At 39.9% G+C, this 11829-nt stretch overlaps 1 pseudogene; it reads left to right on the forward strand.

The window, feature by feature from the left end:
• Positions 1 to 223: 223 nt before the first annotated feature.
• LOC141264889 (scinderin-like) overlaps positions 224 to 11829 on the forward strand; it is a 113089-nt pseudogene continuing 101483 nt past the window's right edge.

Consider the following 11829-nt stretch of genomic DNA (forward strand, 5'->3'; position numbering starts at 1 on the left):
AGAAAATGTGACTTATTTAGATTCAGGGGTGGACATTCCCTTTAATTCCACTGTTTTATGCCTGTTCTATTGCAGTGCTTGCTGGATATTAGATTATTTCTTAGTGGTTATTTTTCTAGTAAGTGTGAACGTGCGCCTCTCGTTTTATGGCATTATTATGCTCCGATTGGCCTGGAGTGCAATCTCCTCCCTATATAATCCAGTTTATTATCTGTGCACTCTGCATCCTGATATTGTTGCTTCTGTAGTAAAGCCGGATTCAGGACACCGCAGATCCCAGCGATCGACCAGTCATGGATGTGAAACACAAGGAGTTTGAGAAGGCTGGTAAGAAAAGTGGGCTTCAGATCTGGAGGATTGAGAAGTTGAAGCTGGCGGAGGTCCCCAAGGAACAGTATGGGAACTTCTATGTAGGAGATGCCTATCTGCTGCTCAACACGGTGGAGATGCCGCGGTATATGATTTATAGTCTGCACTACTGGCTCGGTAAGTGTTAATGGGTCTTACATTTGATGAGAACTTGCATTGAGTTTACTATATACGTAACAAATACGAGAACACATTAAATTAGTTGAGGTTTGAACAGAGGAGACGCTCAGAGTAGGAAATCCAAAAATGGTCTCATGACACAACAGTTACTACAATGACCATTGACTTGTTCCTCCGCCTTCATATAATATGGACATTAATCATGGCCCAACTGGACATTGTTGCACATTTAGCTGTGGAGATAAGCAGCCAACATGTATATCTGCTGCCACTTATCTCCACCCTGGAAAACTGATGGAAGGAGGCGTTAAAACTTGCAATATGTTCTAATGAGGCTCCTTATAAATGACATTGAAAAATGTTTGAAGTGTCAAGAGGGCTCAGAAAAGGACTGATATGAAGTGTAGATTAGTTTGTAGGCAGCTCCATGGCACATAACTGAATACTGCTCCTGAATAATAGTATCGCTCATACTAAGTGGGGAAGGTATTGAGTGCTACAGTAAGAACATGGCAAGGAAATAAGCGAGGCACACAAAGTCCACATATTGCCGACAGCAGAACATGTTATTTGCATATTGATCACTGTACGATAACGGGATAGAAGTTTGTAAGATTTCCTGAAAAGTTTTGTAAAAGAAAAAAAAAAAACCTAATACTTATGTAATGTCCATATGATGCATCTATGTAATAGCACATTATAACCCCCATAGGAAGTGAATGCAGCCAGGATGAGAGCACAGCCGCAGCCATATTCACTGTACAGATGGACGACCACCTGGGTGGAAAAGCTGTGCAGTACCGGGAGCTCCATAACTGTGAGAGCAACGCCTTCGTGGGTTATTTTAAAGCTGGCATTAAATATCAGGTAAAACAAACCTTTGTTTTAGGAGTATTAGACCTGAAAAGTGGATTCATTGTAGAATATTATAATTATCAAATGCACTTACCCTACCTCAAATGTAATTACAGAATTAAAACATGTAAAAATGATAAGTATACAGTATATATAAACTGCTATATGATACTTCCTCCTATGGACATGACATTAAAAAAAAAACTTTAATACTGCTCCTAAGTACAAGAATTTAGCTACTGTAATACTGCCCCCTATGTACAACAATATAACAGCTATAATACTGCCCCCTATGTACAAGAATATAACTCCTATAATACTGCTCCTATATACAAGAATATAACTACTATAATACTGCCTCCTATGTACAAGAATATAACTACTATAATACTGCTCCTATGTACAAGAATATAACTACTATAATACTGCTCCTATATACAAGAATATAACTACTATAATACTGCCTCCTATGTACAAGAATATAACTACTATAATACTGCCTCCTATGTACAAGAATATAACTACTATAATACTGCTCCTATGTACAAGAATATGACTACTATAATACTGCCCCCTATATACAAGAATATAACTACTATAATACTGCTCCTATATACAAGAATATAACTACTATAATACTGCCTCCTATGTACAAGAATATAACTACTATAATACTGCTCCTATGTACAAGAATATAACTACTATAATACTGCCCCCTATGTACAACAATATAACAGCTATAATACTGCCCCCTATGTACAAGAATATAACTACTATAATACTGCTCCTATATACAAGAATATAACTACTATAATACCGCCTCCTATGTACAAGAATATAACTACTATAATACTGCTCCTATGTACAAGAATATAACTACTATAATACTGCCCCCTATGTACAAGAATATAACTACTATAATACTGCTACTATGTACAAGAATATAACTACTATAATACTGCCCCCTATGTACAAGAATATAACTACTATAATACTGCTACTATGTACAAGAATATAACTACTATAATACTGCCCCTATGTACAAGAATATAACTACTATAATACTGCTACTATGTACAAGAATATAGCTACTATAATACTGCCCCTATGTACAAGAATATAACTACTATAATACTGCTCCTATGTACAAGAATATAACTAGTATAATACTGCCTCTATGTACAAGAATATAACTACTATAATACTGCCCCTAAGTACAAGAATATAACTACTATAATACTGCCCCCTATGTACAAGAATATAACTACTATAATACTGCTCCTATGTACAAGAATATAACTACGATAATACTGCTTCTATGTACAAGAATATAACTAGTATAATACTGCCTCCTATGTGCAAGAATGTAACTACTATAATACTGATCCCATGTACAAGAATATAACTAGTATAATACTGCCTCTATATACAAGAATATAACTACTATAGTACTGCCCCTACATACAAGAATATAACTACTATAATACTGCCCCTATGTACAAGAATATAACTACTATAATACTGCCCCTATGTACAAGAATATAACTACTATAATACTGCTCCTATGTACAAGAATATAACTACTATAATACTGCCCCCTATGTGCAAGAATATAACTACTATAATACTGCCCCTATGTACAAGAATATAACTACTATAATACTCCCCTATGTACAAGAATATAACTACTATAATACTGCCCCTATGTACAAGAATATAACTACTATAATACTGCCCCCTATGTACAAGAATATAACTACTATAATACTGCTACTATGTACAAGAATATAACTACTATAATACTGCCCCTATGTACAAGAATATAACTACTATAATACTGCTCCTATGTACAAGAATATAACTAGTATAATACTGCCTCTATGTACAAGAATATAACTACTATAATACTGCCCCTAAGTACAAGAATATAACTACTATAATACTGCCCCCTATGTACAAGAATATAACTACTATAATACTGCTCCTATGTACAAGAATATAACTACGATAATACTGCTCCTATGTACAAGAATATAACTAGTATAATACTGCCTCCTATGTGCAAGAATGTAACTACTATAATACTGATCCCATGTACAAGAATATAACTAGTATAATACTGCCTCTATATACAAGAATATAACTACTATAGTACTGCCCCTACGTACAAGAATATAACTACTATAATACTGCCCCTATGTACAAGAGTATAACTACTATAATACTGCCCCTATGTACAAGAATATAACTGCTATAATACTGCCCCTATGTACAAGAATATAACTACTATAATACTGCTCCTATGTACAAGAATATAACTACTATAATTCTGCCCCCTATGTACAAGAATGTAACTACTATAATACTGATCCCATGTACAAGAATATAACTAGTATAATACTGCCTCTATATACAAGAATATAACTACTATAGTACTGCCCCTACGTACAAGAATATAACTACTATAATACTGCCCCTATGTACAAGAATATAACTACTATAATACTGCCCCTATGTACAAGAATATAACTACTATAATACTGCTCCTATGTACAAGAATATAACTACTATAATACTGCCCCCTATGTGCAAGAATATAACTACTATAATACTGCCCCTATGTACAAGAATATAACTACTATAATACTCCCCTATGTACAAGAATATAACTACTATAATACTGCCCCCTATGTACAAGAATATAACTACTATAATACTGCCCCTACATACAAGAATATAACTACTATAATACTGCTCCTATGTACAAGAATATAACTACTATAATACTGCCCCTATGTACAAGAATATAACTACTATAATACTGCCTCTATGTACAAGAATATAACTACTATAATACTGCCTCTATATACAAAAATGTAACTACTATAATACTGCCCCCTATGTACAAGAATATAACTACTATAATACTGCCTCTATAGACAAGAATATAGCTACTATAATACTGCCCCTACGTACAAGAATATAACTACTATAATTCTGCCCCCTATGTACAAGAATGTAACTACTATAATACTGATCCCATGTACAAGAATATAACTAGTATAATACTGCCTCTATATACAAGAATATAACTACTATAGTACTGCCCCTACGTACAAGAATATAACTACTATAATACTGCCCCTATGTACAAGAATATAACTACTATAATACTGCCCCTATGTACAAGAATATAACTACTATAATACTGCTCCTATGTACAAGAATATAACTACTATAATACTGCCCCCTATGTGCAAGAATATAACTACTATAATACTGCCCCTATGTACAAGAATATAACTACTATAATACTCCCCTATGTACAAGAATATAACTACTATAATACTGCCCCCTATGTACAAGAATATAACTACTATAATACTGCCCCTACATACAAGAATATAACTACTATAATACTGCTCCTATGTACAAGAATATAACTACTATAATACTGCCCCTATGTACAAGAATATAACTACTATAATACTGCCTCTATGTACAAGAATATAACTACTATAATACTGCCTCTATATACAAAAATGTAACTACTATAATACTGCCCCCTATGTACAAGAATATAACTACTATAATACTGCCTCTATAGACAAGAATATAGCTACTATAATACTGCCCCTACGTACAAGAATATAACTACTATAATACTGCCCCCTATGTGCAAGAATATAACTACTATAATACTGCCCCTATGTACAAGAATATTACTACTATAATACTCCCCTATGTACAAGAATATAACTACTATAATACTGCCCCCTATGTACAAGAATATAACTACTATAATACGGCCCCTATGTACAAGAATATAACTACTATAACACTCCCCCTATGTACAAGAATATAACTACTATAATACTGCCCCTACATACAAGAATATAACTACTATAATACTGCTCCCTATGTACAAGAATATAACTACTATAATACTGCCCCTATGTACAAGAATATAACTACTATAATACTGTCCCCTATGTACAAGAATATAACTACTGTAATACTGCTCCTATGTACAGGAATATAACTACTATAATACTGCTCCTATGTACAGTAATATAACTACTATAATACTGCCCCTATGTACAGTAATATAACTACTATAATACTGCCCCTATGTACAAGAATATAGCTACTATAATACTGCCCCTATGTACAGTAATATAACTACTATAATACTGTTCCTATGTACAGGAATATAACTACTACTAGATGGTGGCCCGATTCTAATGCATCGGGTATTCTAGAATAGGTATGCGGCCGACGGGGCGCAATCAGCAGAACGTTGTTTAAATTTTGCGCCAAAATCGCTGATTGGTCGCGTTCGGCAACCGCGACCAATCAGCAAAGCGGTGTTTAAATTTGGCGCCAATATTGGTGATTGGTCGCGGGCGGCGGCCGCGACCAATCAGCTAACCGTGTTAGTGAGGACTGGAGAGCGTGTTTAAATTTGGCACCAAAATCGCTAATTAGTCACGACCAACCAGCAGAGCGGTGTTTAAATTTGGCGCCAATACTGCTGATTGGTCGAGGCCGCCGGCCGCGACCAATCAGCGATTTTGGCGCAAAATTTAAACAACGCTCTGCTGATTGGTCGCGGCCGTCAGCCGCGACTAATCAGCGACTTTGGGGCCAAATTTAAACCCCGCTCTGCATCGCTCTGCTAATTGGTCGCGGTCGCTGGCCTCGACCAATCAGCAGAGCGTTGTTTAAATTTGGCGCCAATCTGGCTGATTGGTCGCGGATGGCGGCCGCGACCAATCAGCTGAGCGGTGTTTAAATTTGGCGCCAAAATCGCTGATTGGTCACGGGCGGCGGCCGTGACCAATCAGCGAACCGTGTTAGTGAGGAATGGAGAGCATGTTTAAATTTGGCACCAAAATCGCTGATTAGTCGCGGCCGGCGACCAATCAGCAGAGCGTTGTTTAAATTTGCCGCCAATCTCGCTGATTGTTGGCAGCTGACGGCCGCGACCAATTAGCACAGCAGTGTTTAAATGTCGCGGCAAGATCGGTGATTGGTCGCGGCCGCTATTTAAATGTGGCGCCCAAATCGGTGATTGGTCGCGGGCAGCGGCCGCAACCAATCAGCAGAGCGGTGTTTAACTTTAGCGCCAAGATCACTGATTGGTCTCGTGCGGAGAGCGCGACCAATCAGCGAATCGTATTGGTGAGGAGCGGGGAGCGGAATCGTATTAGTGAGGAACGGGGAGTGCCGCTGCCTGTGCGGATACTTCCACTCCGAGAAGCCGGGAGATGAGCGACTGCTCGCAGCAGAAGTATCCCGACCCGCAGCGCCGCTCCCCGGTCCTCCCTTCACACCCTAGCCGCTGATGTCCCCACAGTATCCGCATGGTGTTACAAAGGTCCGGACATTTGTGTGAAAAATCGCTGACTGGTCGCTGGCGCTGCCCTCGACCAATCACCGATTTGGGCGCCAAATTTAAATATCGGCCGCGACCAATCACCGATCTTGGCTCCACATTTAAACACCGCTGTGCTGATTGGTCGCGGCCGATATTTGAATTTGGCGCCCAAATCGGTGATTGGTCGCGGGCAGCGCCAGCGACCAATCAGCCATTTTTAACACAAATGTCCGGACCTTTGTAACACCATGCGGATACTGTGGGGACATCAGAGGCTAGGGTGTGAAGGGAGGACCGGGGAGCGGCGCTGCGAGTTCGGATACTTCTGCTGCGAGCAGTCGCTCATCTCCCGGCTTCTCGGAGTGGAAGTGGCCGCACAGGCAGCGGCGCTCCCCGGTCCTCACTAATACGATTCCGCTCCCCGCGCACCAATACGATTCGCTGATTGGTCGCGCTCTCCGCACGCGACCAATCAGTGATCTGGCGCTAAAGTTAAACACCGCTGTGCTGATTGGTCGCCGACGCTGTGCGTGACCAATCACCGATTTGGGCGGCACATTTAAATAGCGTCCGCGACCAATCAGTACAGCGGTGTTTAAATGTGGAGCCAAGATCGGTGATTGGTCGCGGCCGATATTTAAATTTGGCGCTGAAATCGGTGATTGGTCGCGGGCAGCGCCAGCGACCAATCAGCGTTTTTTAACACAAACGTCCGGACCTTTGTAACACCATGCAGATACTGTGGGGACATCAGCGGCTAGGGTGTGAAGGGAGGACCGGGGAGCGGCGCTGCGGGTCCGGATACTTCTGCTCCGAGCGCCCGCTCATGTCCCGGGTTCTCGGAGCGGAAGTATCCGCACAGGCAGCGCCGCTGACATCCATGCGGCTAGGGCGTGAAGGGAGGACCGGGGAGCGGCGCTGCGGGTCCAATTGGTCGCGGCCGCTATTTAAATGTGCCGCACAAATCGTTGATTGGTCGCGGACTTGGCCCGCGACCGATCACTGATCTTGCGGCCAAAGTTAAACACTACTGTGCTGATTGGTCGCGGACGCTGCCCGCGCCCAACACCGATTTGGGCGCCAAATTTAAATATCGGCCGCGAACAATCACCGATCTTGGCTCCACATTTAAACACCGCTGTGCTGATTGGTCGCGGCCGATATTTAAATTTGGCGCCCGAATAGGTGATTGGTCGCGGGCAGCGCCAGCGACCAATCAGCGATTTTTAACACAAATTTCCGGACCTTTGTAACACCATGCGGATACTGTGGGGACATCAGCGGCTAGGGTGTGAAGGGAGGACCGGGGAGCGGCGCTGCGGGTCGGGATACTTCTGCTGCGAGCGCCCGCTCATGTCCCTGGTTCTTGCAGCGGAAGTATCTGGACAGGCAGCGGCGCTGACATCCAATTGGTCGCGGACGCTATTTAAAATTGCCGCACAAATCGGTGATTGGTCGCTGTTTTGGCCCGCGACCAATGACTGATCTTGGCGCCAAAGTTAAACACTATTGTGCTGATTGGTCGCGGACGCTGACCGCGACCAATCACCGATTTGGGCACCAAATTTAAATATCGGCCGCGACCAATCACCGATTTGGGCGCCAAATTTAAATATCGGCCGCGACCAGTCACCGATTTGGGCGCCAAATTTAAATATCGGCCGCGACCAATCACCGATCTTGGCTCCACATTTAACCACTGCTGTGGTGATTGGTCGCGGCCGATATTTAAATTTGGCGCCCAAATCGGTGATTGGTCGCGGGCAGCGTCGGCGACCAATCAGCACAATAGTGTTTAAGTTTTGCGCTAAGATCAGTGATTGGTCAGGTCCGAAGACCGCGACCAATCATCGAATCGTCTTGGTGAGGACCGGGGAGAGGCGCTGCCTGTGCGGATACTTCCGCTGTGAGAACCCGGGACATAGCGGGCACTCGCAGCAGAAGTATCCCGACCCGCAGCGCCGCTCCCCGGTCCTCCCTTCCGCATGGAGGTCAGCGGCGCCGGCGGTCCTTCCGCTGCTACCGGCTGGGAGATGAGCGCCTCGCGCCGGTCATCTCCCGGCTACATTGCCGCTCAGCTCCGTCCCGCAGATGAGCCGCTAACGGCCGCCTTCTTTTTTTAGAAATCCCCCGGCGCTGATTGGCTGCTGCCGGACCAATGAGCGACGCGGGATTTCCTGGACACACAGACACACAGACAGACGGGATAAGACGATTATATATATAGATAATACTGCCCCTATGTACAGGAATATAACTACTATAATACTGCCTCCTATGTACAAGAATATAACTACTATAATATTGCCCCTATGTACAAGAATATATCTACTATAATACTGCCCCTATGTACAAGAATATAACTACTATAATGCTGCTCCTATTTACAAGAATATAACTACTATAATACTGCCCCCTATGTACAAGAATATAACTACTATAATACTGTCCCCTATGTACAAGAATATAACTACTATAATACTGCTCCTATGTACAGGAATATAACTACTATAATACTGCCCCTATGTACAGGAATATAACTACTATAATACTGCCTCCTATGTACAAGAATATAACTACTATTATACTCCCCCTATGTACAAGAATATAACTACTATAATACTGCCCCCTATGTACAAGAATATAACTACTATAATACTGCCCCTATGTACAGGAATATAACTACTATAATACTGCCTCCTATGTACGAGAATATAACTACTATAATACTGCCCCTATGTACAAGAATATAACTACTATAATACTGCCCCTATGTACAAGAATATAACTACTATAATACTGCCCCTATGTACAGGAATATAACTACTATAATATTTCTCCTATGTTCAAGAATATAACTACTATAATACTGCTCCCTATGTACAAGAATATAACTACTATAATACTGCCCCCTATGTACAAGAATATAACTACTATAATACTGCCCCCTATGTACAAGAATATAACTACTATAATACTGCCCCCTATGTACAAGAATATAACTACTATAATACTGCTCCCTATGTACAAGAATATAACTACTATAATACTGCCCCCTATGTACAAGAATATAACTACTATAATACTGCCCCTATGTACAGGAATATAACTACTATAATACTGCCCCCTATGTACAAGAATATAACTACTATAATACTGCCCCCTATGTACAAGAATATAACTACTATAATACTGCCCCCTATGTACAAGAATATAACTACTATAATACTGCTCCCTATGTACAAGAATATAACTACTATAATACTGCCCCCTATGTACAAGAATATAACTACTATAATACTGCCTCCTATGTACAAGAGTATAACTACTATTATACTCCCCCTATGTACAAGAATATAACTACTATAATACTGCCACCTATGTACAAGAATATAACTACTATAATACTGCCCCTATGTACAAGAATATAACTACTATAATACTGCTCCCTATGTACAAGAATATAACTACTATAATACTGCCCCCTATGTACAAGAATATAACTACTATAATACTGCTCCCTATGTACAAGAATATAACTACTATAATACTGCCCCCTATGTACAAGAATATAACTACTATAATACTGCCTCCTATGTACAAGAGTATAACTACTATTATACTCCCCCTATGTACAAGAATATAACTACTATAATACTGCCACCTATGTACAAGAATATAACTACTATAATACTGCCCCTATGTACAAGAGTATAACTACTATTATACTCCCCCTATGTACAAGAATATAACTACTATAATACTGCCCCCTATGTACAAGAATATAACTACTATAATACTGCCCCCTATGTACAAGAATATAACTACTATAATACTGCTCCCTATGTACAAGAATATAACTACTATAATACTGCCCCCTATGTACAAGAATATAACTACTATAATACTGCCCCTATGTACAGGAATATAACTACTATAATACTGCCCCCTATGTACAAGAATATAACTACTATAATACTGCCCCCTATGTACAAGAATATAACTACTATAATACTGCCCCCTATGTACAAGAATATAACTACTATAATACTGCTCCCTATGTACAAGAATATAACTACTATAATACTGCCTCCTATGTACAAGAGTATAACTACTATTATACTCCCCCTATGTACAAGAATATAACTACTATAATACTGCCACCTATGTACAAGAATATAACTACTATAATACTGCCCCTATGTACAGGAATATAACTACTATAATACTGCTCCTATGTACAAGAATATAACTACTATAATACTGTCCCCTATGTACAAGAATATAACTACTATAATACTGCTCCTATGTACAGGAATATAACTACTATAATACTGCCCCTTTGTACAGGAATATAACTACTATAATACTGCCTCCTATGTACAAGAATATAACTACTATTATACTCCCCCTATGTACAAGAATATAACTACTATAATACTGCCTCTATGTACAAGAATATAACTACTATAATACTGTATCTATGTACAAGAATATAACTAATATAATACTGTCCCTATGTACAAGAATATAACTGCTATAATACTGCTCCTATGTACAAGAATATAAACAATATAATACTGCTCCTATGTACAAGAATATAACTACTATAATACTGCCCCCTATGTACAAGAATATATCTACTATAATACTGCCCCCTATTTACAAGAATATAACTACTATAATACTGCCCCTACATACAAGAATATAACTACTATAATACTGTATCTATGTACAAGAATATAACTACTATAATACTGCCCCCTATGTACAAGAATATAACTGCTATAATACTGCCCCCTATGTACAAGAATATAACTACTATAATACTGCCCCTACATACAAGAATATAACTACTATAATACTGCCCCTATGTACCACAATGAGTTTCTGTGTAACACATGATCCCATATTTCTCCCTCAGGCTGGTGGATTGTCTTCTGGTTTTACACATGTTGTTACCAATGACCTCACTGCACAACGACTTCTACACATAAAAGGAAGGAGGGTCATCAGGGCTTCAGAAGTTCCCTTCAGCTGGTCAAGTTTGAACAACGGAGACTGTTTCATCATTGATGTTGGAGCTGTGAGTAAAAGGACTAAAT

The sequence above is a fragment of the Phyllobates terribilis genome, unplaced genomic scaffold (genome assembly GCF_046119375.1).
Source record: "Phyllobates terribilis strain yellow unplaced genomic scaffold, ASM4611937v1 Scaffold_4__5_contigs__length_816908805, whole genome shotgun sequence".
Lineage (NCBI taxonomy): Eukaryota > Metazoa > Chordata > Amphibia > Anura > Dendrobatidae > Phyllobates > Phyllobates terribilis.